This window comes from Eucalyptus grandis, chromosome 3 (assembly GCF_016545825.1).
Source record: "Eucalyptus grandis isolate ANBG69807.140 chromosome 3, ASM1654582v1, whole genome shotgun sequence".
Taxonomy (NCBI): Eukaryota; Viridiplantae; Streptophyta; class Magnoliopsida; order Myrtales; family Myrtaceae; genus Eucalyptus; species Eucalyptus grandis.
This window is the reverse complement of record NC_052614.1, coordinates 71895486-71922821: the sequence shown is the minus strand read 5'-3', so window position 1 is coordinate 71922821 and position 27336 is coordinate 71895486. Positions and strand designations below refer to the sequence as shown.

General features: G+C 36.8%; 2 long non-coding RNA genes across 8 annotated transcripts; both read left to right on the top strand.

Annotated features, from left to right (window-relative positions):
* The first annotated feature begins 679 nt into the window (after positions 1 to 679).
* On the top strand, positions 680 to 5092 carry LOC108957588. The gene is made up of 3 exons (XR_005549599.1): positions 680 to 1190; positions 1577 to 1711; positions 3071 to 5092. It is a non-coding gene; the product is annotated as an uncharacterized LOC108957588 (long non-coding RNA).
* Positions 5093 to 14925: 9833 nt separating this feature from the next.
* Positions 14926 to 20065, top strand: LOC104432317. Of its 7 annotated transcripts, none has more exons than XR_005549592.1 (5): positions 14926 to 16082; positions 16272 to 16317; positions 16815 to 17623; positions 18592 to 18880; positions 19064 to 20065. It is a non-coding gene; the product is annotated as an uncharacterized LOC104432317 (long non-coding RNA). The 7 variants fall into 7 exon arrangements; XR_005549596.1 differs by having other exon boundaries at positions 16272 to 17244; positions 17342 to 17623; XR_005549595.1 differs by having other exon boundaries at positions 16245 to 16317.
* Positions 20066 to 27336: the final 7271 nt, after the last annotated feature.

The following is a 27336-nucleotide window of genomic DNA, read 5'->3' as shown; positions in this document are numbered from 1 at the left end:
TGATAATTGTAGTTTTGATTTAATTAAGGATCGAAGTGTATAAATATGTCTATGTTTATATGGATGTAGATGTATTTAATACTATGTCATGTCTATATGGAAAGTCGAGTGTTGGTCATCGGTTCATAAACAGATGATAAAAGAGTCACTTTTTTCTTGAGCCACCAGAAAAGGCTAGCATGGCTTGAATACTTTACATTAGAAAAAAAGAAGGAAAGAGACCCCTTCAATTATTTGGTTGTTGCGATTAAAAGTAGCCCATCTTTTATTTAAGGATGATATTTGGGAGCATGCGCATGTTCCCATTGTTTTGTCAAAGATCTGAATAAAAGTTCATTGACAGTGAATAATATTTGTTTTTCAGCCCACTTGTGACTTTATTATGTGCGTTCACACGCCAAATTTGAAAATTTTCTTCTCTCATTTTATTTTATTATTTTTAACAAAAAATAATATATTTAAAATAGTTGATCATTTGGGCGTTGTCTATTATTTTTACACGCTAGGGTTTTCTCTGCGAGTTCTCTCCCTTTGCGCCTCCCTCTCTCTACCCTCCTTCTCTCTCCGACGAACAGGATCGCGACCTCCCTCTCTCTCTGCCCTCCCTCTTTCCGACCGGCGAACTACCGCGAGCAACCGACGGACCACCGCGCGGGATCGGCGAGACCGGCGAACCACCGCGCCGCCCTCCCGGCTCCAGATTCAGCCCCGATTCGTCCGTCCCTTGCTCTTTCTCTCCCCTCGCGTCTCTGTCTGCCCTCCCTCTCTTCGACGGCGAACCAGCGCGTGACCGGCGAACCAATATTTTCTCCTTGCGGAGAAGCAACGAAAATATCTTTGAAGTCTACAGCGAGGTAGTCTTACCGATTTCGAGGAAGGAAGGTTTTTTGGTCAAGAAGGTGAGGGTTAAAAAGCAGTACAATTGCCGCGTGAAAAGACGCGCAATCTTGTCGCGCAATCCTCTCCACAAGATTGCGCGTCTCCTTCGGGGCAAGAGTGAGAAGTAAAGCTTTATTTAAAGTCCCGAGTGCTCGTGACCCAGGAGCAGAAACGCCAATCACCATAAGTCACTTGAGACGCTCGTCTTTCGCTCTGAGATATCTGGCTTTGATAGCTCTAGATTGAGGCGTGAAGGTGATCTCATAATTGTGCTGCTTTTGAGACTCGGACACGACTTGATGTGCTTTAAGGTAACTCCTTTTTAGACATTAAAGCCCATCCGAGTAATTCTGTCTCTGCATCACTTTTCCAGATGAGCCGGATAGTCTATTACATTTTGATAGAAGAAAATAAAAACATTTGATTATTACTCATTGCATGACATCTAACATCCTTAAAAGCATGCACAATATAACATGTGAAATTCCATCGACTTTTTCAAATCAAGGTCGTCACATTTATTGCAGATTTTTCTTACTACGTTCCCTTTATTCAAACTGATCAGTATGAGCGGTTGGACTGGTTAAACCTGGTGGGGTTTAATAGTTCTTACTACAATCTCTCTCTCTCTCTCTCTCTCTCTCATATTTGTAATTCTCACTTTCTGTATCTTTTACATCCGGTCTCTCTCTTGCAGAACAATTCAAGGCTATCATCTACAGTCCTCACTCGCTTTCTTTGTTCATTTCCCTCTTCAAAGTTCTCGGCGAGGCTTGTTTAGGGTATTCTCTCCCCGATCTTGCACCTCTTTTCGTATCTCAGCTCGCAGAAGGTAACCGTTTTTTCATCTCTTATTAGCGTGTCATTTCTGTTGATTTGTTGCGGCTGAACCAGTGTGTTTTGGGCTCTTTTTGTCTAACGTGGGGGGCTGCTGATGTGGTGTGTCACCACCTCATAATCGACTTCCGTAGAAAAGAGAAGCCTTTGCTTTCGGCTTTAGATGTGACTAATCATGTGGCCTCTCTATCTCATTGTTCGTTTGCATCGTAATTCAGTGTCGGTCCTTTGTTAAGCTAGAATGAGTTGGAATGCGAGCGCGCTAGATTCTATTGCGCTCAAAATTGCCAGTATTCGCCTCAAGCCAAGGACCGTCTTTTTATGGATCGTGAGGTTTCTTTGTCTCTGAAGGTCTAAGATCAATTAAATAAAAAATGAAATAGAAAAGAAAAAGTAGTAGGCCGGTTCGCGGCAAGTTCCAAGATCAAGGGGGTTCGATTTTCAATTCCGAAAATTGAGAACATGCTCTGATAGGTGGGTTTCAGGGTTTTGGTCCAGAATCTACACACTCTGTAGCCAATCACCCATAAAAGCAAGTACTCTCTTAATCAGATTTTATTCACAATTTTGCCTTAGACAATTATAGGACATTCTAGACAAATAATATGTTGTCTTCCTCGAATTATTGGACTATATAATCCTAAAAAGTATATTGCCTTTCACCTCTAACTCATTTTCTTCCTTCAAAGTTTTGAAAATTGACGAAGTTAGTTACCCCAAAAAGGGTAAAAAGAGGTTGAATTGAGTAATGAAAAAGTATAGTTCACACGCATAAACGACAATAGCTATTATGCGAAGGTCAGAGCATTTTTAACTCTATTGCCACTTTCTCAAACAAAAAATCTCCATTGCTACTTTTTACCTGCTCTCAAATCAGTGATAGCTTCAGTCATCATCACAATACAAGACATACCAAAATCCATGGTATGATGCTTCTTAAGATCTTTTATGTTAGAGAAAAATAAACTAATTGATCTTTAACATATACACATGAAAACATTTAAAAAAATTGAACTATACATGTTTATTAGGACACTCACTTAGCTTTATATCTCTCATATCTTTCACCTTTTTGCTACAAACTATAAGTTCATTCCTTAAAATGTAATTAATCAATTTAATCTGACTTATCACGAATTTAGCCTATAATCCTATTCTACGTCCATTTAATTGGATTAAAAAAACTTTGCAATGATATTCTCAAGGTGGGCCCTCGAGGAAAAAGGGGGCACGCACTGAAGGCCATTCTTTTCAAACCTTGGTCCTCTCTGAATTTTCCTCAGCAGTTTCCCTTTATTTTCTTCTCTTCTGCTCCTCCTTCGATCAAATCATGACCTAATTTCAAGTTGTTCAGACTAGGGCAAAGTCAGAGCAAGGCAAACAAAGGGACGCACCGTTTCGCTTCAGGTCGTTCCTTTGCCATGCTCGTTGCACTGATTCTTTTCTCTATGCTTGTATTCTATCATCTCGAGAAGAAGAATATGAGTGCAGAAAAAGAGAGCACTGAAGGAGCATTCGCTTCTTCTTTGGTGTCATCTAACAAATGATAGTTCTATTCTACAGATAAAATGTCAATCAATTATTTAAATTTCAAAGTTTGAAGAGAATAACTCAGTGATGTTATATCAGGTTAAAGTGGATTTGTTTTGCATGACATTGCTAATACTTAAGGTCAGCGAGGAACAAATAAAAGAGAAATAGCAAAGACCTTTTGTTCATCTCTATCTCATTTCCAAATTCATTTAGAATATGACAATTTGAAATTAAAATGTAAGATCACATTCCTAATCACTAACTAGGCCCTTTCTTCATATCTTCCACACATTTCCAATTTCGTTTGAACTCATTTATCAGCTTTTAAATGATTTATCAAATTATGATTTTTAATAATCAAACAAAAACAGAACCTTTGCTTATTTATTTTAATGAATGCAACTTGCTTGTACACAGATTCTAGCTTTTTATAGCCCAATTAAGAATTTAACATCGTGAGCGGACCAAGCCAACATCTTTTGACTTGACTAGAGGGTGAGATACAAAAGAAGATAAGGCAAGGACTAAAAGCATCTGCAACTGCTTCTGTTCAATCAATTACAAATTTAATTAAAGATTTTGTGTTAATCTGTTCTTGCTTGGTAAAAAAATTTTGGTGGGGCCAAGACTTATGGATGAATATGTATTTTTTTTTAAATAATTGTGTTTAAGCATAATTTCCGAGAGTTGGCTGGGGCAGGGCACCCTTAGCCCCTCATTAAATCCACCCATATTGTCAGACATTTTGGATGTGGCAGGAGAAGAACTAAACAAGGAGAAAACTCAGGAGGGCATTGGGAATATATACTGCTGAGAGAGTTGATAACTTAATCAGTGGAGGTTAGGGAAATGAAGAAAATAAGAAAAATAGAAAAAAACCATTAGTAATGAGGGCGAGGATATGGACATGGATGACCCATTTAGCAAGAATGGTTCGGGAAGGCCTACCATTGCTGGGGGAGAGCTCACTCTCATTTTTTTTTTTTTTTTTTTTTTGGGTTGGGTCAAAAGCTAACTCTCATTGAGATTGCGCGAACGAAAATGCTTAGAGAGAAAGAGTTTGCCTATTTTGGCTCTTCACTTTTCTAATTTTTAAATGACAATTTCTTATTTAACGACTCACAAATTTGATTGCTATTTCCTTTAAATTGTTTCCTTTTCAATTGATTACGAAGATTTGATATTAGATTTTATGAATATCAATAATCAGCACTTTGATGAAGGCAGAGATCAACGTATATGCATGTGCTTTCAAATAGATGCTTACATTAAACCACTGATCAAAGGCTTGATTGAAGCAAATATGGAAAATTTCTTAGAGGACCTGAGTGCATATGCCCTTAATAAATTTGAACCTTTATTATTATTGAGTTTCATGTGAAAACCACATAATATAAGCGTTGAGATTCATTAGGGGCATATGCATTTGAGAATGCCTAATGAAATATAGGCATCAACATGTTAGCTTTAGTTAATTTTACATGTGAGCGACATGTTTAATTTGTAACCAACCAATAAGAGACGATTAATGAAAATCTCCTCGATTAGGAAAGTCCATGCATCAAGAGGATGAGGTCCATGGGAAAGAGAAGATGTGCATTACACTGCTCCAAAACAACAACTTGTAATATTGGATTAATCAATAGACACCCCCCTAAGAAAACTCATTCATTAAATATTGTGTACATACGGAAATCAGGTGCTTTCTATCTAGCCTTTTCACTTGTTTATCTACATCTTTTAGTGGAGCAGAAGGCATCTTCTCTTCATTAAACATTTTAGTGTTAGTAATCGTTCATAATGCATGTGCTCTCCATCAAAGATTAGGAGCCTTGACTCTAGAGCACGCATGTAGAGATGAAGACTAGCCATTGTTTTCTTGTTCATGAGTGGACACAACCCATTGATGTTGCCTTGACGAGAGGGCGCAGTCCACCGGAAAGAAAAGATGCACGCCTAATGCACGCCTAAGTCAATAGCTTTTACTATTCAATTAGTCAACAGACTGACTTGATCATTAAACATTTTGGATTCGAAATCGTTCAGAAATCATATGCTCTCCTCCCAAAAAGCACGTGCTCTGCCTTTTCATTTGCTTATCTACTTCTTCTTGTGCAGCAGGTTGGCATCCTCTCTTCATTTTTGTCTATAAGATTTCTATGGGGAAAGGGCAAAGTCTGAGCAAAATAAAAAGAAAAAGAAAAAGAGCGCAAAAAAAAGGAGCACTGAGGGAGAAAAAGAGAAGGATTGCTGAGAAAGAGATCACTGATGGAGCATCTGCTTCTTCGTCCTTCCTTCCATACCCATGGAGGAGGTAGCGATCAATACGATGTGTTCTTGAGCTTTAGAGGCTCCGACACTCACAAACAATTCACTGATCACCTCTACCGCAGTCTGATCAGTGTAGGGACTGTACCAATTTCTGTGTTCAGGGATGATAACAGCCTTGAAATTGGCAAGGATTTTAATTCAGAGATTCTCAATGCCATCACGCGATCTAAGATTTCGATCCCCATCATCTCTGAAAATTATGCTTCGAGCAAATGGTGCCTCCGTGAGCTAGTACGCATCATGGACTGCCAGAAGAGCATGTCGCACACAGTGTTGCCCATTTTTTATAAAGTGCTCCCATCGGATGTGCGGTATCTAAATGGAAATTTTGGGGAGGGCTTCCGTTCGCACAAGAAGCGTTTTGATAAGGAGGACATTTGGGAAGGTCAACGAGCCCTTACAGAAGTGAGTAACTTGAATGGATGGGAATCTGAGAAATTTGCTAATGGGTACTTACCTTCTGCCTGCACTTTTTTTTTTTTTTTATTCCCCTAAAGTATTGTTATTTAGCGAAACCAATGTCATATGGATGAATTGCTTCCACTACAAGCTTACAAAACATCCCAAAATGTCCCAATGAATAACCATAATGGCCCACGGACTACAAATACTTGTACTCCCTAAGATTTCCCCTGAAAACTACACTAACAACGTCTAAAACCTTAGGATCCCTTACTCAGTCTTCCAAAGCTTGGTAACCACCAGATAAATCGACCTCCTCTTGCTTCACACCGATCATGTCTAGGTTCAAGACCCGCTGTTGCCAGTAACTTTCATTGATAGGCGATCTATAAGTTAATTATAAGTCCTCCATTTAGGCCCGTGGGATACGCTGGCCTTAGAGGGAGAACATCTTCTTCTCCTAAACTTTTTGTAACCAAAATTATTGACCTCCTATCCTTCAACTAGCAGTGACCATAAGCCTCATAACAAACACTTTACTTCTAAAGAATCTTAATTTGCTAGGTGCACCACCTTATCTTATTTCAATAAGATCTATCTATAAGAAGAAAAAGAAGGGGAAAAATGAAATGACTGCTACACCATCATCCTATATTGTCATTCGTAAAACCAAAACATTTTGCATGTTAAATGGTTGCATCCATCCTTCACATATATGTGGGTGTCTTTTGATGAGATTACGCAAAAGTTATGAAGTTAATGATGAGTTTTTTTTTTTTTTTTTTTTTACAGCATGAAGGAAAATTAGTGGAAGAAGTTACCAAAACTATTCTAAGCAAGTTGAGATGTGATTTTCAGCTTGATGTTCCGAAGCACCTAGTTGGAGTTGACGATCATGTCAACAAAATTAGGAATTGGGTAGACATTCCTGCCAGTCATGCTCGAATGATAGGAATATATGGCATGGGTGGGATCGGTAAAACGACTCTTGCCAAGGTCATCTATAACAACCTATCGAATATCTTTGTGGATCGTAGTTTCCTTCCAGATATACGGGAAACAGCTAACAACAATGGTATTCCTTATCTACAAAATCTACTAATTAAGGAAATACTGCAAATTGAAAAAGGTGTTGGTACAGTTGATGATGGAATTAATTTGATCAAATCTAGATTTAAAGGAAAAAAGGTTCTCATTCTTTTGGATGATATTGATCACCAAAATCAGCTAGATGCTTTGGCTAGAGAACGTGATTGGTTTACTGCAGGAAGTATCATCATTGTGACAACTAGATACAAATTTTTACTTGATCAGTCTGAGTTTGAGGTGGACTACAAGTATGAATTGAAAGAATTAGATGAGGTGCATTCTTTGCTTTTATTTAAAAGACATGCATTTCGCATGGGCCATTGTCCGAAGGATTTTGAGGGTATCTCTAATGAAATCTTATCTACCATGGGTGTGCTTCCCCTAGCTATCAAGGTCATAGGTTCATACTTATATGGAAAAGTAAATAAAAAGGTATGGCAAGAGATATTGGAGAAATTAAGAACTGAACCAAATAGAGATGTCCAAAAGACATTGAACTTAAGTTATGATGCATTGGAACCTACACAAAGGAAGATTTTTCTAGATATTGCTTGTTTTTTAATTGGTGAAAACAGCAAATATGCCATTTACATGTGGGACGACTGCAATCTTTTTCCATATCTTGGAATTGAAGAGTTGAAGCTGAGGTGCTTAATAAAAATTGGAGATTGTGGTGAGTTTAGGATGCATGACCAATTGAGAGATCTTGGAAGGAGCATCTTTTGCCAAGGACAACCGCCTGAGAGATGTTTGAAGCCATGGCTTGAAGATAAAGCCTTGAGAAGTAATATGCAAACGGAGGTAACATATGGCTCTCTCTCTCTCTCTCTCTCTCTCATAACTCCATAAATTTAATGTGATCCATTTTAGTCTTTTATCTAGTATAAGCAAATACCCCTACTCTTTAGGAAAAAATCTATTCATACACCCATTTATGTTCCCCTTAGATAAATTGTGATAATAATTGGATTATAAGTGTCCCAAGGATGAAAAAGTTACATTATTTGATCCAAATTCATTGATATAAATTACATCTATCAAAAACTTAATTTTGCAATCAATTTAAGATTCTTTAACTACGATTCTACACTGAAAATCTCATTCACTAAAAGCATGTAATTTTATATCTACTTGAAACTATTGATAATCTGAAAGACTACAATAATTTAATTAAGATGAAGCATATGTATCATAGATCAGATAAATGAAGATGTTTTGAATTTTCGTTCAAAACGGTAATGTACAACATAAGCTGATTATAATAACTAATAATTAACAAATCAGTTATGCTAAAGAAAAATTTCGCACTTATCACAGGTGCTTGCTTTCTAGTACGGTTGAATGTATTGTGGTGCTCCTATGAATTAGGAAATCAATGTTTGATACACTTTTATTTTTTTTTTTCCATTTTGATTTTGAAGATACCCCTCCCCCTACGAGGTATATCTATCTCTTTTCATTCTTCTTGTGTCTTAATAGCTATGATGGCAAAAATCACCTTAAGAATCTTATAGGAAAATCCTTACAATGTTTTTAAGGTCGTATCACGTTGACCTTGTTCATCTCATGGATTTAGGTGTGTGATAAAGAGTGGATTTTCTTATTTTCCTTTCTTTGCTTCTTTCATTTCTCGTTGTCTATTCCTTCGCTTTTCTTAATAAACATTTCTTTCCTCTCCAACTTGTTTTATATTATTTATATTTTTGGGACAATGCCCTTTTGTGCCGAAAACCCTCGACAAACTCGACAATTTAGAGGAAATGTCATGCTTGTTATTATATCGATACCTTTTTCTTTACTAAATAACATTTTCAGCATGCTGTCAATTTTGAAAGTAAGTTTAATTTTTACTTAGATTGTCAATGTTCATGTCGTTTCATTATTTTATATATTCCATTTAGAGAAGCGTAGTGGGTTCATGACTGATCAATGGCGGGGAATTAACCTTTGCAATTAACCAAGAGATGTTGGGAAAGGAAAAAGCTTTATTTTCTCGATTTAATTTGAATTAGTTCGCTCATACCATTATAAAGAGCACATTCTTTTGTTGATTCAATAACTATTCTTAAGAGAAATAATATTGACCGTGAGTTTTTCACTAGTTAATATATAAAGTACGGATAATGACAAACGAGTCAAACCATAAAATTAAACCCAACCAAAAAAAGGGAAAAAAGAATTCTATCTTTGGTTTGATAGTGTTCATGGAAGTTCATATTTCACAAAACAAATTTGTCTTTTGGCAGTTCAGTTTATTCATAATATTTCCAAGAAACTAACGAAAAAAAATGCACTTTCAAGTTATGTTGTTTTATCGATAATTTTTTTTTAATGTTTACTTATGTCTCCTGCCCTGTTGTATCTTTGCACTCGGCCTATAAATAGCATTCCAAAAAAAAAAAAAAAAAAAAAGGTATTGTTTTCAATCTAGAGTAGATACCGTTGTCACAAAATTTCATGTGAAAGAAGAAAGGTGTCGAGTGTTGTGAAAAATGGACCAACTAGTTGTGAGCCCATACCATGCATATGCACAAAAGTGACGTGAATAAATTTATCATGAAGATATAACTATAGTATCCTTACCTCTATTGGAAAAACACATATGGACGGACAAATCATGTTCTTTGGAAAGACAGTTATAATTTATAAGTTGACAGTTCTTAATCTTTCATTATAGTAATTCAACAAGGAAAAAAAAAACATCTCTCATTATAGTAAAAATTCAGGCGGGAAACCGCATTCGAAAGACATTCCTTTTTTTTTCCCAATAACAATGGACATACTTCTCTTGGATGGAGTGCACAAGAAAAAGTTAAATGCGTTAAAAATCGAATTATAAGGAATTTAAAAAGATATTAAATGAAATTGCATGAAACAGAAGTGCGATCAAAGGAAAATTACAAGGAAAGTAAAAGATGAACTTTGTTGTGACGTGCATGTCTGATCTTACCTCTATACCCCTTTTATACCAATGCCTCGTTTCGACCATTCTGCTTCTAGGCCATTCACATGTAACTTCCACATGCATCAATTGTCTCCTGCGTTACTTGCCACATACATCCTATGACACAGTCCTATACTGTTCTTTAGAAGGGAGAGATTTCTCTATTATTCTCTCAACCTAAATTATCTCAAAATCAAGTTCATTATAAATCGTATTTTTTTAAATGAATCCATGGGCTATTTTCATCATTTAGCTCTTAAAAGGGGAAACCACCATCATTAATCATAATTAATTATTCTCTTTTAAGAGGGAATTGCTCATCATTTGAAACATCAATTGGTGTCACCTGCTCAATCCAATATAAATGGTGTGCATAGCGTGGGTCATGTCTAGTCTATATCTAATATAACATGATACTATAATTATAAAAATGAGATTGGTGTCACTTTAGGTCCCTTCCAATTTTACTATTATTTAAGGATTCTCCTACTAATAAAAAGTATGGCAGAGAAGTGAAGTCTCACTTTGGTAGAGTGCTCCTTCTCTAACCAACACATCCCCCACCTTTAACGGTTATATAATATTCTCCTCATCAACATGTTGTACCATCCCCAATTTTTATCACCATTCTCTTCTTATTTTTAAAAGTTTAAGTTACAAAGTTCACATAAAAATAAGCATAATGTTAACATAACATGCGCGTAGCATGTGTATAGAGTATTGTGGACATTAAGCAAAGTCCATTTACAAAAATAATACCATTTCTAGGTCGAATTTTGCTTTTACGTGTTACAAATGCATTTTCTTGAACAGGTTGAGTGAGGGGCACTACTGGCTTGAAATTACTTTGCTCTAGAAGTGCATGTTAACAGATGAGTACTAATTTCTAATTTCTAATTCACCTCTTGAGAAGCATGCCCATGCTAAAAACGAACGTCAATAATTTACTTCAACATACCTCTAGAAAACCTATTTGACAAAAGTGGGTACTAACGGCTACCTAAGTTCCATAATGGTGAAATACTCCATTAACTCTCATTGCCAGGTGGGACACCAGCTTAATTAAGTCCGACTGGACGGTTCAAACAGGAAATTATTTGCACTTAATAGTGCAAGGAATCAAACTCATATCATGATACACAAAAGCACATTCCTTAACCACTAAATGAGCAGCGTGGGGTTGCCTCTCAAACATTTCAGCCAAATCTTTCAGAAAACTATCAACTGTACCTTATATTGCTTTTGGTAAATCCTAAAGAACATGACCATATAATAAATTGCAAAGAAAAAATAACTCACTAGACATGTCTCCTTAGTGCCTAACTGAGCGTGGCCAGGTGCCCGCTGTGATCCAGAATCGCACGCCCAACCGAGCGTGACTAGGTGCCCACTTTGATCCAGAATCGCATCTCTACGCTGTTCAAGCGACTGAGTCTTGCTGGAGGCCCAGCCACCGACCAGTAGCTTTGGCTACTTGCGATCTCTGTTATGGGCATCTCAGTCTGTTCCTCTGAACGTTTACGCCATGTCAATGTGTAGATTGAGTGGCGGCTTGATTTATTTGTGGTCAATCTCGAGATGCTAATCCAATAGAAAGTTTAAGATTTAAAATTTCGATACTGAACATTATCCAATACTGTCACTGATCAGCTAAGCTTTCGGGGAAAAATAATAAAGTATTGTTGTTAATGTCAATCAAGCCGTCTGGGATTTTGTCACCATCTTCTTCCAATTAAATGATCTCCTTTAGCAACAAAGTTTAAGCGGTACTTTTGACTTATAAGATGCGAAAAGAAATGGTGCCAGTCTTGGGAAATGGACATACGTATCTTCACTTTTCTGTTTAGGTAACATAAGTAGATTTTTCCAGAAAGTTTCGTGTGGCAGAGTTTTCCAAAAGATGTTGCCCAGCATCGACAAACCTACTGTTCCATATGTTAAGACCTTAATCTAACTATAACACCATGTAAGGAAGTTAATTAGTTCATTTTTAGTTGGTCTAAAGCCAGCTCTCTTCCAATTTCCGTCAAAATCTAAAATATTATTCAAATGCTAAAGGTGTATTGCTAAAGAATGATTAAACACTTAATAACAATAGTTAACAAATTGAAAATCAGGTGCTTACTTAGCTACTTAACAAGTGACCCATGGGTACTCTTTAACATTCGTATGTTTTAAAAGGTTTCATGTATTTCCACTTTAATAAAAATCAAAGTACATGCACTACAAAATTCCAAAAAAGCGAGAGGTAAGAATTGAGGTGTTTCGTCTTGAATTTTTTAAAGCAAGAAAAAGTGTTCTTTTATTTAAAATATTGTTTGAATTTTTTCAAAAAAATTTATCAAAATAATGTGTGTTTATCTGTCAACATTTATGTTTGGCGAGGGGTAAAAAGATGACAAATTGTGAAAGTATGGGGTTTAGAAAAGCAAAAGTAAAAAATTAGAAGTTGATTCAGACACTCAATTGATTGATTTGATATGCAGCAGTTCAAGGAGTAGCATCAATTGGCCCCAAGGGCCTGTTCCTCTACATGCACAAGTGAACTGTTTAAAAACTTACCGAGCTCAAGGTTCCTTTCATTTTGCTGGACGACCATAAGTGGAGACTTTAATGAATTGTTTCCTGAATTAAGATGGCTTCAATGGTTATACATTGAACCCAATATATTTTCTTCAGCAATCAATTTGCATCTATCTAAATTAGTGGTGCTGGAATTGTCACAAAACAAGCTTACAGATGATTGGGGAGGATGGAGTTTGATCATGGTAAGATGGAAAAAAAGACATCTTCTATGATCTTTGCTTTGTTTTGTTTTATCGATTAAACTCCTTTTTGACAGCTTTTTCTCTTTTGTACAGGCGGCAAAGCAGCTAAAAGTTCTCAACCTTTCATATAGCCGGGAGTTAAGATATACTCCTAATCTCTCGGCTTTCACGAAGTTGGAGATTCTCATCTTGTCCAATTGTTACAAACTGAAGCAAGTCGACCCTTCTATTGGCAAACTCAAGAGCCTCATTTCCTTGGACTTGTGTAGATGTCATAATATGAGAAAGCTACCAAAGGAAGTGGGGGAATTGCAAGAACTAAAAGAACTCCTTTTAGAATCTATTGGCATTACAAAGATTCCTATGTCAGTCTATTCTCTGAGGAAGCTAGAGAAATTGGTTATCAGATCTTGTCATTCATTGGTTGAAATCCCTCTCAATTGGGAATCTTTCGTCTCTCCAATACCTTGACCTCCATTTATGTGAATCATTGAGGAAAATCCCTCATTCGATTGAGAATCTTTCTTCTCTCAAACGACTTGAACTAGGTAATTGCTGGTCATTGACAAAAATCCCTAGCTCAATTGGGAATCTTTCTTCTCTCGAACAACTTGATCTAGCGGGTAACAAGTTATCAAAAATCCCTAGCTCAATTGGGAATCTTTCTTCTCTCAAACAACTTGCAATAGACTGTTGCCAGGAATTGATAGAAATCCCTAACTCAATTGGGAATCTTTCTTCTCTCAAACAACTTGATCTACGGGTTGCTCATTGACAGTCAACTGACAGAAATCCCTAACTCAATTGGAAATCTTTCTTCTCTCAAAAAACTTCAGCTAGGAGGCTGCATGTCATTGAGAAAAATCCCTAGCTCAATTGGGAATCTTTTTTCTCTCGAACAACTTCATCTAGGGGGTTGTGATTCATTGACAAAAATCCCTAACTCAATTGGGAATCTTTCTTCTCTCAAAGAACTTGATCTAGCGGGTTGCGTGTCATTGACAAAAATCCCTAGCTCAATTGGGAATCTTTCTTCTCTCAAACAACTTGATCTAAATGGTTGCGATTTATTGACAAAAATCCCTAGCTCAATTGGGAATCTTTCTTCTCTAAAAAAACTTGAGATAGGGTATTGCTTGTCCTTGACAAAAATCCCTAACTCAATTAAGAATCTTTCTTCTCTCAAACAACTTGATCTAGGGGTTGCGTGTCATTGACAGAAATCCCTAGCTCAATTGGAAATCTTTCTTCTCTCCAACAACTTGATCTACAGAATTGCGTGTCATTGACAGAAATCCCTAGCTCAATTGGGAATCTTTCTTCTCTCAAACAACTTGATCTAGCGAGTTGCAATTCATTGACAGAAATCCCTAGCTCAATTGAGAATCTTTCTTCTCTCAAACAACTTAGCCTATGGTGTTGCAAGTCATTGACAGAAATCCCTAGCTCAATTGGGAATCTTTCTTCTCTCAAACAACTTGATCTAGGGGGTTGCAAGTCATTGACAGAAATCCCTAGCTCAATTGGGAATCTTTCTTCTCTCGAACAACTTGATCTAGGGTTTGCACAGTCATTGACAAAAATCCCCCTAGCTCAATTGGGAATCTTTCTTCTCTCAAACAACTTGAACTAGGGGTTGCAAGTTATTGAGAGAAATCCCTAGCTTGCAATTGGAAATCTTTCTTCTCTTGAACAACTTGAGCTAATCTGAGGGTTGCGATGTTGTGGTCCTTGAGAGAAATCCCTAGCTCAATTGGAGGAAATCTTTCTTCTCTCAAACAACTTAAGAAGACAAGGAACTAGGTGAATTTTGATTGGAAGAAGAGCTTGAAGCTCTTGAAGAAGAAGAAGAATTGAGAATCTTTGAACAACTTAGCCTTGATGAGGATCTCCCATCTGCAAACTTGTTAGGAACATTGATAGTTCAACCTTTAAATATCCCTAACTCAATTGGGTCTTTCTTCTCTCAAATGTGGTTGATTTAATGAAAGTTGCAAGTTATTGACAGAAATCCCTAGCTCAATTGGGGATCTTTCTTCTCTCGAAAAACTTGAGCTAGGGGTTGTGAGTTATTGAGAAAATCCCTAGCTCAATTGGGAATCTTTCTTCTCTCAAAAACTTGAGCTAGGGGGTTGTTTGAGAGAAATCCCTAGCTCAATTGGGAATCTTTCTTCTCTCAAAGTACTTGGACTAGAGGCTTGCAAGTCATTGAGAGAAATCCCTAGCTCAATTGGGAATCTTTCTTCTCTCAAATACCTTAACCTTTACGGGTGTTGTTCACTAAAAGAAATTCCTACCTCAATTGGGGATTTACCGAATTTGCAAAGCATTGGGGATTTTTGACCTTGAATAGTTACCCATTGCTATTGGATGGTTGAACAAACCACCAAAGGCTATTTCTTGAATCTTGTGATAGTCTAAAAGGGGGAATTCCAAGAGAAAATGATGACTTGTCTTCACTCGTGATTCTCCATATCACTGGCACATTGATATTTGACCCACCAGAAAGCATATGGAATCTTTCTTCTCTCTAATGCCTTGACCAAGAGGGCTGTAAGGAGCTCGATCGTTGCTAGAGCTTTCTTCCGGCTTAACATATCTTCAAGTCAATTCCCGATTCCCAGGTTGCCAGAGCTTTCTTACCTATTCCACTTGGAAGAACTTCATTTTTATGGATACGATCAACTTGAGTACTTCCCAAAGCTTACCTCAAGACTCTTGAAACTTTGTGTTGACTCCTATCCTAAGTTGATATTGCCTGAGCTTGACGGATTCAAGTACTTGGAAGAGTTGTCAATAAAACACTACAATTCCATTGAAAGAATGGACCTCTCACAATCGAATCTTCTGAAAGGATTGGACATTGAGGATTGCAATAATCTAGTTGAAATTTAGGGCCAAGGTAAATTGGAGTTCTTGGAGACAATACATACATATAGCTGCAAGTCCATTAGAAGGCCGATCCATCTGAAATTATGAGGGCTTGAAGCAATTAAATACTTGCTATTGCGACAATCTAGTCAAATACAAGGTCTTGATAAGGTGGAGTTGTTAGAGATGTTCAATGTCTTTAATCGTGGTTCCATCAAAAGATTACCTGACCTATGATGCTTTTGGAACTTGAAAGAGTTGAATATCAATGGTTGTCATAATCTACGTGGTGTGGAGACTCAATTCCCAGTCTTACATAATTGCAAGAGTGGGGAAGTCGGTCCTAGAAGCTAACATGATGCTTCAGCCAAGATCAAAATTTAGATCCGATTGTGGTTCTTCATACATTAGAAGGCGTTGGTCATCTGGTAAGATTCTTTGTCCTTTAACAACTAGCATGAGCGAAAAGTGTAATACTTTTCTAACAGATATATCTTTTAAGAATTATTTGCTCGACGCTTGGTATCTATTTGATCTGGATTTGCCTAAATATATTTGCTGTTGATTGCATCATGGCAATGTTTTTTCAGCTAATCTTCAATCGGCAACTTTTGCAGATAGATTGGCGGCTTGTGAGGCAACAAATGAAAATTAACGACATAGGTAAACAAGAATTACTTAGTGATTTATAGTTTCCCTCTTGGTAAACCCAAGATGAGAATTTTTCATCAAGAGGTTGATCTTCTGCAACTCAATTTATAAACTGCGCGCCAGATCCCTTTTTTCTCTATGTCTCAAACTAGTATTTTCCTTTAAAAAATCCTTCGCCATTTTGAACTCCTTTTGTGAGCAATTTTATGTGTCAGATTTGACTATTGGTAGATATCCTGTTTAGGACAAACAGCTCTCGATTTTTCGTGATGATGGGAAAGCCTGTCCATTGTTCATTTGAGCATGAATTCCCAGTAAGGAAGATAAACTGAGCTAAAATAAAAATCAAGGTTCAATTTTTTTTTTTTTTTTGGTGCATGATTTAAAAAAGTAAAAATTAGTTTTGGCTAGCCTTTTCTATCTATGATTGTAGGCAGGCTTTCCATAAACAATTGTGAGATTGTTGAAAGATTATCAAGCGAGATAAATTGGTGCTACTTTTGTGACAGGTCCGGTTGGTCTATGTAATGATCAAGGCTTACTTTTGGACTTCAATTCAAAGAGCTGTATAGATGACCTTTTGCATAATTGGGACAATTTTTTGCCTGCTCTGTAAAACAAGCTAGGCGAGGAGCTTAAGATTTTGCTTATTATTTTGCATCCCGTTTGATCCTGATGTTGTCGTGGAATCATTTTATCAAATGATTGATCTGGGTCTGGCTAACTTGGCTGAGGCAATTCATAGTCCATACCAGAGAACGATCAAATGAAGAAGAGGGATTTTGCTGAGGTGTCATCAGCAACAACTAAAGGCTAGCTTTTGTGCGACCTTGAATAGGCTCACGGGCCAACTGGAGTGTCCTAAGGAAGTTTTTTATGCCTGTGAAGATCAAAGCACTTGATATGGTTTCATCAGCACAAAACTGAATGATTGTGAATGTATTATTTTTCAGTTGAATCTACTTTTTGTATGCTCATTAGGTTCTACCTCTATTAAGCAAATACATACGTGCTGATTTTTCTACATGTTAACCAGATGCAGAGTTCTTTGATGCAATGCGCTCTAATGGTATCATTCCCAAACTTAGTCAGGCTTTGCAGCTAGAGGTATGCACTGCCAGTCCTACCATAACTGTGAAAGAGTGACTTGTGTACTTATATTTAATTGAATGTGCTGTGTGCTTGTTAGGTTCTACCTCTCTGTTAATCGAATATGTACATGCTGATTTTTCTGCATGTTACCCTGATGCGGAGTTGTTTGATGTGGTCTCGTTCTAATGATATCACTTTCAAACCCAATGAGGCTCTGCAGATGGAGGTATGTACTACCAGTTGTACCATAATAGAGCAACTTGTGTGCTTATACTATGTGAGCTGTGGAATTTCACCAGAAATCCATGAACTAGGATGCATGATGACAATCTCCTCTTTTTCTGTCAGTTCATAATATCTTTTGAATGTTGTGATAAAGGTCTCTCATACGACGAGCTTAAATCTCATGTATGCAGCATTAAATTTGTAAAGTTAAATATAGCCTCCTAGCAAACAATTCCGTATTGCTGATTTCGCTAATTGGATATTACAAAATAACCAAGTAACAAGTACGCCTTTCTGTTCTGTAGTTTGGGCACTTTGCCTTTTCAGCATCCGTTCTGTTCATAAACACAAACAAGGATGATGGTGCTAATTGCTTACTTCTCTTCTCTTAAGTCCGTTGTTTTCTATTTCTTTGGCTGATAATGAATTCTGTTGATTGCGATCCAACTGCGAATTAATTAGAGACCCCTGGAATGTGTGGCAAAACTAATGTCCCCAGATTTTGGTGTTGATAGATGAGATTCATTGAAGAGGTCACTCGTAGATCGCCAGAATCTAGACCAGGTCAAAATAACCTTGTTTATATTGATGGACTCTCAAGTCTATGCTTACTACTTTCAGCTAATTTTAGGTTCTTCATTCCAAATACATCTAAAAATAGACAGAACTAAGGATCCATGCAGCCGTGCCTTTATCTCTCTTCGAGATGATTGGAAAGTGTGACACATTTTTACTCTCAACCATCTCGTGTAACACATGCATCGCCCTCATTTTCTGACCATCTTTAGCAAGTGCCCGGGTGGAGACTAGTTATAAGTCTTCTAAGGTTGAATTTGTTAGTGTTCGTAACTTTTGATGAAATATCATAAACAACCTGAATTTATCATTCATTCTTTTCCTGAATCTATCACGAAGTACATATGTAGCTAGTAGAATTATAATTATTTTCAAAATCTCATGTGACAACAGCTGATTGGAAAAGCCAATGAGTGTGAGACCCAAATACAGGGTTTACATTTGATGATGCGGTTCAAATTATAAGAGACACCTTTGGGTCGTCCAAAACTTCTTAACAACTTGCCTCGAAGGACAACCAAGAGAAGGGAACAAAATCTCACCAAGGAATGAAGAAGGAGAAGGAGAAGGGGAAGGAGAAGAAGAAGATTGCCTCAACTGAGTTGACAACAAAATTGCAGCTACCACTGCTACCGGGACCTTCTCATGTGGACTCCGGTGCCACCTCCTCTGTGGTATACTGGTATGATGACTAATTCATGAAATATTTGATATAATGCCAAAGTGCTAATTTCCAAGTCCCCTTCATTTATTGAGTAGTATAAGCTTGCACAAGTTCAATTTCCTTGCTCTCGTATCAGCAGCAGCATCACAAAGTCCGGTCTTCCAATTCCCAAGGAAATGTTCTTTTTTTAATTCTTTGCAGGGGTTTATACCGATAAATTGTTGATACTCCCTGCAATAACCGCCGACGATCGTGGTGTACATGGTCACATCTAGCTCTCAGCCTGTGTCTTCCAAATTCTTCAGCAATCGAACGGCTTTTCCAGTATTGCCGGTTCTGCACAATCCCTCATCATGGCTTGGCACGTGGTTATATCTACCTCGATTGTCTGGCCAACATTTCATCCGCCAAGCTCATGGCTTTGGCGATTCTACCCTCTCCAACGAGCCCATTGATCAAAGTGTTAAAAGCTCGCAGTTGTGGGTTCAAGTCCAAGTTTGACCATTTTACACAAAACTGAGGACCCGAGATCGGATCTTTTCAATTGGCAGAGGTAATTCATCAAAATGTTGCGAGTAGAACTGTTGGGAGTCGTTCCTTTCGAACCCATCCGCTCGATCATGTCAATGGTGACGGGTAATGCTTCATCTTGGCCCCAACCCCCAAGAGTTGGGCGAAACAGGGAGGTAAAGTCAAGAGGGTTCACTCAAATCGTCCTCTCCAAGAAGAATAAAGCATTGTCAGCTTCCACCAATCCGCCATTTCTGCATTTGTTCACCACAAAGGTCACAAGTTCAGATTGATCCATTGAATCACTCACTCCAGCAGTGGATGGGCAACCGTGGGAGCGACGTGAAAGAAAATGGTTCGATGCAAAGATGGGATGAGAAGTGAGAGGTTTAGCGAGATCGCCAGATTCTCGAACAAGACGGTGAAGAGCAGAAGTGCAAATGGATCGATTCATTCTCATTAGTTTTGCCAAATTTTCTCGTTCCGAGTTCAAGAATCCACAAATTGACGCGATGGCGTATGGAGAGGATGATTATTAGGCAATTCAATCACTGAAACTTTAGATGTCTGATAACAACATAGTTTTCGGTTCAATCATTGAAAACTACTTGATTGGCAAACTGAACATTTCTAGAAATACTCTAATCGATTCATTCCCATACTCAGCAATTGAAGAGAGGTCAGGATGCATAATCATGCTCTTATACTGTTGTGAAAACAACTATGAAATCCACATGTGAGACCAAATCCGAATGGATTGAAATCTCACACGACAAGAACACTGAACACTAGTGGAGTCGAAGTATCGCCTGTCGACATGAACGTTTCTAGTCTTACTACTATCGGCCCAAAAAAATGAGAAAACAATACTAACGTTTTCTACTATTGTCATTATGTGTATAGAACATACTTTTGACATTATACCAATTTACCAATTTAACGATTTGTTTTGGTCTATTCGATGCTTTCTTACTCATCGAATGAGGCAGGCATCCCGGCTCACATGTTGCAAAACGAATTTTTCTTATATGAATTTTTGGGCTGGATGGTTTACATATGAAGTGCGTATTTCTTTGTGTTTTGCATATGAAGTACGTACTTCATGAAGGAAAATAATAATTTTTTTTGGCCCTGATGACATAGGATTACTCAGCCAGTGGATAAAACTCTAAACATGTGAAATGGATGACAAAGCTAAATCAATAATTTCTCTTTGAAATTGAAAGTGTCTTCTTTTTGTGACTAGCCTTTTCATGCTTAGCTTATCATCTTGTCGTTCAATTGAACAAAGCATGCAACTGATTAGAAGTGCCGCTCTACGAGGACATAGAAAGACAATAATTTACGATTTTAGTAGACAGGAACCTGAACGTTTTGAGGAAATAATTGATAAAAAGAGAAAATGAGAAAGTCGTCCGTATGACATTCATAACAGGTAATTACCACTAGATAGGCAATATTTAGGAGGATAGAGTTTTCTGTTTTACATTTCTATTTCAATGTGCCATCAGATTCGGTAATTCTAGATTTAATTCATATTGTGATTCCTCTCATTCTTCATCCTGATCTCTTTTACGTCATTTTAGTTGCTTCGTTCTTGTACACCAAACACGCCCTTACGGTTTTCTAGTGTAGGCATGGGTAGTTTGTTTTCTTCTAAGATATTTTTGCTTCTTAGAATTAATGTTGACAGAGTTAGTTTTCTGCATCTTGCGATTTGGGTGTACTGAGGTGCTTGTGTGGTGTTATGAGAAGGAAGTTCCACATCGGAGGCATGATGTAATGCAATGTTGTCGACGTGAATTGTGATGAAAATGCATCTAGACCATAGAGTAGTGGTATAGGAACTCAGAAAACTCTCCGTGGCAGCACAATATATGATTTCTTTGATAGATTTTCCTGTGGAAACTTGTCGAAGAATGGCATCTGACTTTGCGTTCTGAATATGTATGTCGACAGCTATTTCGCCCGACGTATTTGTTTTTCTTCGGAGAGTGTATGCATCTTCCGCCCTTTTCTTTTCTTTTCTTTTTTGTGCATCCATGTGGTAGAAATTCTGCATTGGCAAATAATAGAAGTGCTATGCCATAATTTCAAATTATTGGGGGAAGTTATGAGTTGTGCGTCCAGTAGTCCTTCCTCGAGGATGGGATAACGCGGGTCTTGAATGAAGCTACTAATCAAGATCCTTTTGTTCCCACGCACGTCAAGACGCAAAAACAATTTCGACCTATTTTCTATGGGATTGCACAGCCACCTGATCCCGTTGCAAAGAGAACTAGCAAAAGGTGAGGCGGGTTCATTGAGTAAAGAAGTAAATTTTCTGGTCAAAGATGAGCAGTCACGGCAGGATTACGGGTATCCCAAGCACATCCGGCTCATCTTCTAAGGCAATAATAGAAGAAGTAATTTCCAATATCAACACCTCACAAAAGGAAAAGTTGCCAAGTACAAGGAGATAATTCCGTACCTCTTAAAGATGGTATCCTGTAAAAAAAAAAAAAAAAAAAAGAGTTAATCTCCACCGGGATTGGTGTGGCGATGGGCTCCAATTGCAAAGAGAACTAACAAAAATATCACAGCGGGTAGTCTTGCCAATTTCGGGGGAGGAAGGTTTGTTATGGTGGTCTCGATTAGAGGGTTAAAAAGAAGTATAAGTGCCTCGTAAAAAGAAGCGCCCTCTGCAAGATTGTGCGTCTCCTTTGGGGCAAGAGACTGAAGTAAAGCTTTATTTATGACATGTTTGGTAATGCTTCTTATTTTCAAAATTTTTATTTTTTTATTCTCAAAAAAAAAAATAAAGAATGAAAATTTATTAAGTGATGTCAGTTAATTTTTCGATTTCTTGAAATAGAGAATATATTTGAATAAAAATAAAAAGTAGAAAAAAGTTATTTATTTATTCTTGAGAACAATTTTTGAAACAAATCATTTTTTCTTCTTTTCTTCTTCTTTCTCCTTTAGTCAGTTGTCAAGCCTCATTGATGGTCCGACAACCTCTCGCCAGTGATTGGGTGAGGTCAAGCCTCGCCGATGACTAGGATTGAAAATAGTCCTGTCCTTTTTCTTTATCATTTAATTCTTTTCCTTGAATTTTATTTTCCTTTTTAATGTTCTTTACATAGTGCCCATGAGTTTGGGGCATGACCAACTCCCAAGTTAATGAAAAGAAGACTAAGGTTCACTCGTAAGCACAAGAGATTATACAGTTGAGCTTGAGGTTGAGCTAAAGCTAAGCTTTAACTAGTCTAGTTTTAGTGTAAGAACCTTTTTTGTGGGTAGATATTACATCAAAGTGCTTTGAAAATCACTTCTTACGATATAGTTTTGTTTAATTAATTGAACAATTCTAGTGAATAAATGAAAAAAAACGACGTCAGCTTTACTCCTGAAGGGACATAGAAATTAACATGCTGTTAGCACTTAATTAAGGTCATTTATAAACGATTTTTTTCCTCCACTGCTCCCCAGTACGTATTTGGTAATTATAATCCTAAATAGAATACGCATTTTCTATGTGGCCTTATAGTGGGCATAGAGCTTCGTATGGTCTCTTCAAAGGTCTTCCCCAGTAATTCAGTAGAAATTGTTATCAAAAGTTGCCTCTGGTGCTGTGTTTTGTCACTTTGTGTCCAAACTTCTTTTGTTCGTATCCTACGGTGGCTTTTTGTTCATGAAAATATGCTTTATTTAACAAACTGAAAGCTAACATGCTTAGAGAAAAATGTTTTAGGAACCGACAGTGTTTTGGATTTTATATTCAAACCAAAAATGACACTGATCCAGAAGCAATTATCGTACCAAAAGGAAAAAGAGAAGAGAAACGGAGAATATAGATAACAAGTCTTGGTCGGGTTGTTTGTGGGGTCGAATTCCTTCAGACGACATAAGATGCTGGAGATCTTGATTTTGTCTTCCACTTTAGAGTTATCCTCTGGATTTTTCTGCTTTTTCTCAAATTTCTCGGATGCACTGTTGTTGTTTTTGTAATTGTTATAATTTTTTCTTGCTGCTGCTGCTGCTATTATTATTATTATTAAACAAACATCCATTGGGTGAAGATAAATTTCTCCTGGTATGTTGCTCTTCCTGTATCTCTTTAGCGATATCAATTGTGTTATATTCTCCTTTTGGTCATAATCAATATTCATACAAAATCGTCAATTTGGGACCATTTGTAAGTTATTGCAAGATTAAAGAGGTGGCGAGATCACGGTACTTTCAATCAAATTCGACTTCCTCACACCATAGCTTCTATATGATTTTTTTTTGGTCGAAAATACGATAGCTTCAATATGATAACGTGATCAAATGTTCATAGATTAGCTAGAAAGACGCATAGTAGAGTTCTGGAAAATATTTTCCAAATTTTTTAACGTTCATTTCATGAAAAATAAACTTGAAAATATTTTCTAAATTTTTCAACGTTCGTTTCTTGGAAAATAAACTTAGATTTTTCTCACTCACTCTTTCTTATCTCATACCCTACTTTTTTTTTTTTTTTTCAAAAATTGGAATTTTTAATTAGTTTTCTTTTTCTTTTTTTCCATTTATTTTTTTCACCTTCTTTGGCAAATCGTCGGCCACAGCTATGGTCAACTGGTCACAAGCGAGCCTTAGGCCTTGTCAAATTGGCAAGCGTGAGTTTGGCGAGCTTGAGCTCGTTGCTCACTAGATCGGAGCAAGCCGGGCGTGCCGAGAACGAGAGCCTCTAGCTCGCCGATTTGGTGAGGATTAAGGCTGGTGACCTTGAACTTGCCTTTGGCCAGTCACCGGCCGTCGATCGGCCAAAGAAGAAGAAGATGGAAAAAATATAATATAAAAAGAAGAAAGAAAGTAGAAAGAAAATAAGAAAATAAAAAAAATCAATTTTCTAACAAAAAAAAAATAAAGGAATACACAAAGGAAAATTAAATAAAATTTTCATACTAGATGGTAAGAAAATATTTTGTAGTTGATTTTCAAATTTCAAACGAACACCATAATATGCTATTTTTCAGAAAGTGGCTTTCTAAAAATATTTTTCAAAAAACGTCATATTTTTCACGAAACGAATAGAGCCTTAAATGAAATGCTTTTTGGACAAAAGGTTGGAATATTGCGACCATATGGATTATGTAAACGTAGTTCAGACTCATTCAAAAACTTCTATTGAATTAGATTATTTTTTTTTTTTGTAAAGTATATTGAATTAGATTTTGTTTCTTTAAATTTATAAAAACCTAAATTTAAACTCTTAGCTAACTTTTTATCATCCAGTTTATTAAATATGAGTTAGAAAGTAGATTTTTGATTAAGTTTAATGCCTCTAGTGGAAAGAGGCTTTCATTTTTCAAATGGACAGGAAAGTGAAAATTGCCCGTCTTCAATTTGATTTGCACAACCACGTGCTCCAATTATAAGGTGAACTAACTAAAGGTGAGAACCACTTTGGGGTTCGTGGTTCCAATTTGGAAGGTGGAGGTGAAAATCCCACATTCTCGGGGGATTGGGGTGGGGACGATTTCATTTCGGGAGGGGTTGAGGCTTAGAGTAGGTGAGGGCTAAAAAAAAACTAAAGGTGTAATTTAATAAGGGTGTCAAATATTCAAATCGGTTTGGTTCAAATAAGATTTTCAGGAAATTCAAATAAAATCGAATTGATTAAGGTGAGTAGCTAAATTGAATCAAATCATGACCTAAATCAAAAACCTGGTTTGATTTTTTCAGTTTTCCTTTTTTTGTCATGCTTACTAGAGTGAGAAGAAGAGAGATTTTAAATTAGGCATTTAGTTTTTGTTGAAAATTTTAGTTTAGTTCAATTAATCAAATCAAAATAACCTCAATCGAAAAAAATATTGATTTTTTTTTCATTAATTGAATTGAATATCAAGCCAAATTGAAAATTGATAAAATTTCAATTCAGTTTCATTTTCGATTTCAATTTCGATTTCGATTCAAGTTCAGTTTTGTAGCCCCTGCAAATTACTTCATGAAAGACGTGCAATCCACGACAAGATTGCGTGAATCCAGAGCATGTCTTGCTCATCTTTTGGGGCGAGAGAAGAAATAATTTCCAATAAGAGCACCTGGCGGAAGTCGCCAAGTGAAAGTGATGATCGCGTTATGACAAAAAAGAAAAAAGAAAAAAAGGACGATTGCATGGCTCTTGCGGAGATGCTACGAAAATATCTTTAAAGTCTACAGTGAGGTAGTCTTGCCAATTTGGAGGAAGGAAGGTTTGTTTCGGTGGTCTTGGTCAAAAAGAGGTCAGGGTTGAAAAGAAGTAGAATTGCCGGGTGAAAGAAACGCAATCCTCCCCGAGACAAGATTGCGCGTCTCCTTTGGGGGTAAGAGTGAGAAGTCAAGCTTTGCCTCGAGAGCAGAAACGTCAATCCCCATAAATCACTTGAGACGCTCGTCTTTTGTTATGAGAGATCTGATTTTGACAGCTCCAGTTTGAGGCTTGAAGCTGATCCTCGGATTGTATTGCCTTTCGAGACTCAGACACTTCTTGATCTACTTCAAGGTAATTTCTTCTCAAACACTTAAAAAACCCATCACGATAATTTCATCTTTGCATCCTCTAGGTAAGCTCGACCTTCATTCTCCAGTCTATGACAATTGATAGGTTGAAGAAAAAATATTTAATTTTTACTCAATGTATAACACCTAACATCCTTTAAAGCATACAAAATTTTGCATGTGAGGTTCCCTCAACTTTTCCAAAATCATCATCATGTATATTGCTAATTTTTCTTACTTTTTCTTTGCTAATTTTTCTTACTTTTTCTTTGCTAATTTTTCTTACTTTTTCTTATTCAAACTAATCGGTATGAATGGTTGGATCGGTTAAACCCGGTTAATCACATGCTGGCCCTTTTACCTCGATAATGTTTCAAAACATTACCTTTGACTAGAGACCGGAATGATTAACTGAACCCTTGGGCCAAAAAGCCTATTGGCTAAAATTACGAAAATACCCTTCTTGACCCAATTTTGGGTCCATCGGTCCTTTCGTATCTCAATTGTATAAAATTACATAAAGCGATGAAACATCCAAAATACTTTATTTTTGCAGGAATAATTCCTTTTTTAAAAAGTTAAAAGTTAATTTTTTCTGAATATCGATCATGCTAGTTTGTTCTTTTCAATAATTGCACAGAGCTTTTCAAAGGCTACTAATCATAATTGTCAACAACAAATATTTATCTGAACAAATCATATCAACTAGAGAATTTTTGGATGTCTAGAAAATTATTCCATTATATTTTTCAATTTTCACAATTTCAGGAAAATGACAAAAAATTCAAATGTTTTCTGGACATTATGAAAAATTCACAATTGTACTATGTTCTGTGCTAGTTTCAGTGGAAAACTTGAAAGTGAGCAAAGCTGCTATCGTATTGAAAATTCCTTGTTGTCATTGGACAAGGCCGTGGTTGATTCCTCTTCATTGTTGCCAATTTCGCAATTGAATTACAACTCTTATTTCAAACCACATGCATTTTTCTCTTTTACTATAACCACTGACTATTCTAATTTATCTTTACATATGAGTTTACTTTCTTTTTCTCTTTCGAATCTGGCGTGCTGCAATTGAAAAATGTAAGTGTGGGGGCAGCTTGTCGATAACCTCAAGTTATTTCTATCGATAAGTAGCAGCCACAACTATCATGTCCATCATGGAACAAGGAATGTGCATGATTGCAAACGCCTCCCCTTGTTCTTTTGTGAGAAACTAATTCTTAACACTTTCAAAAACATGGAGAAAATAAATGATATGTTTGTAAAGTTGATCTCTTTATATTGATGGACTTTTGAGACAAAATTAAAGAGGACAAATGGTTTCAACAAAAGACAAATTGAAATTGTTATCTCCAAATCTGTTAAATCAACCATACAAAGGGTCAAAGAAAAAAATTGTGCCAATTATACCTCGCGCACAAAGTGCACGAAGTGGGACTTTGATGGAGTGCAAATTT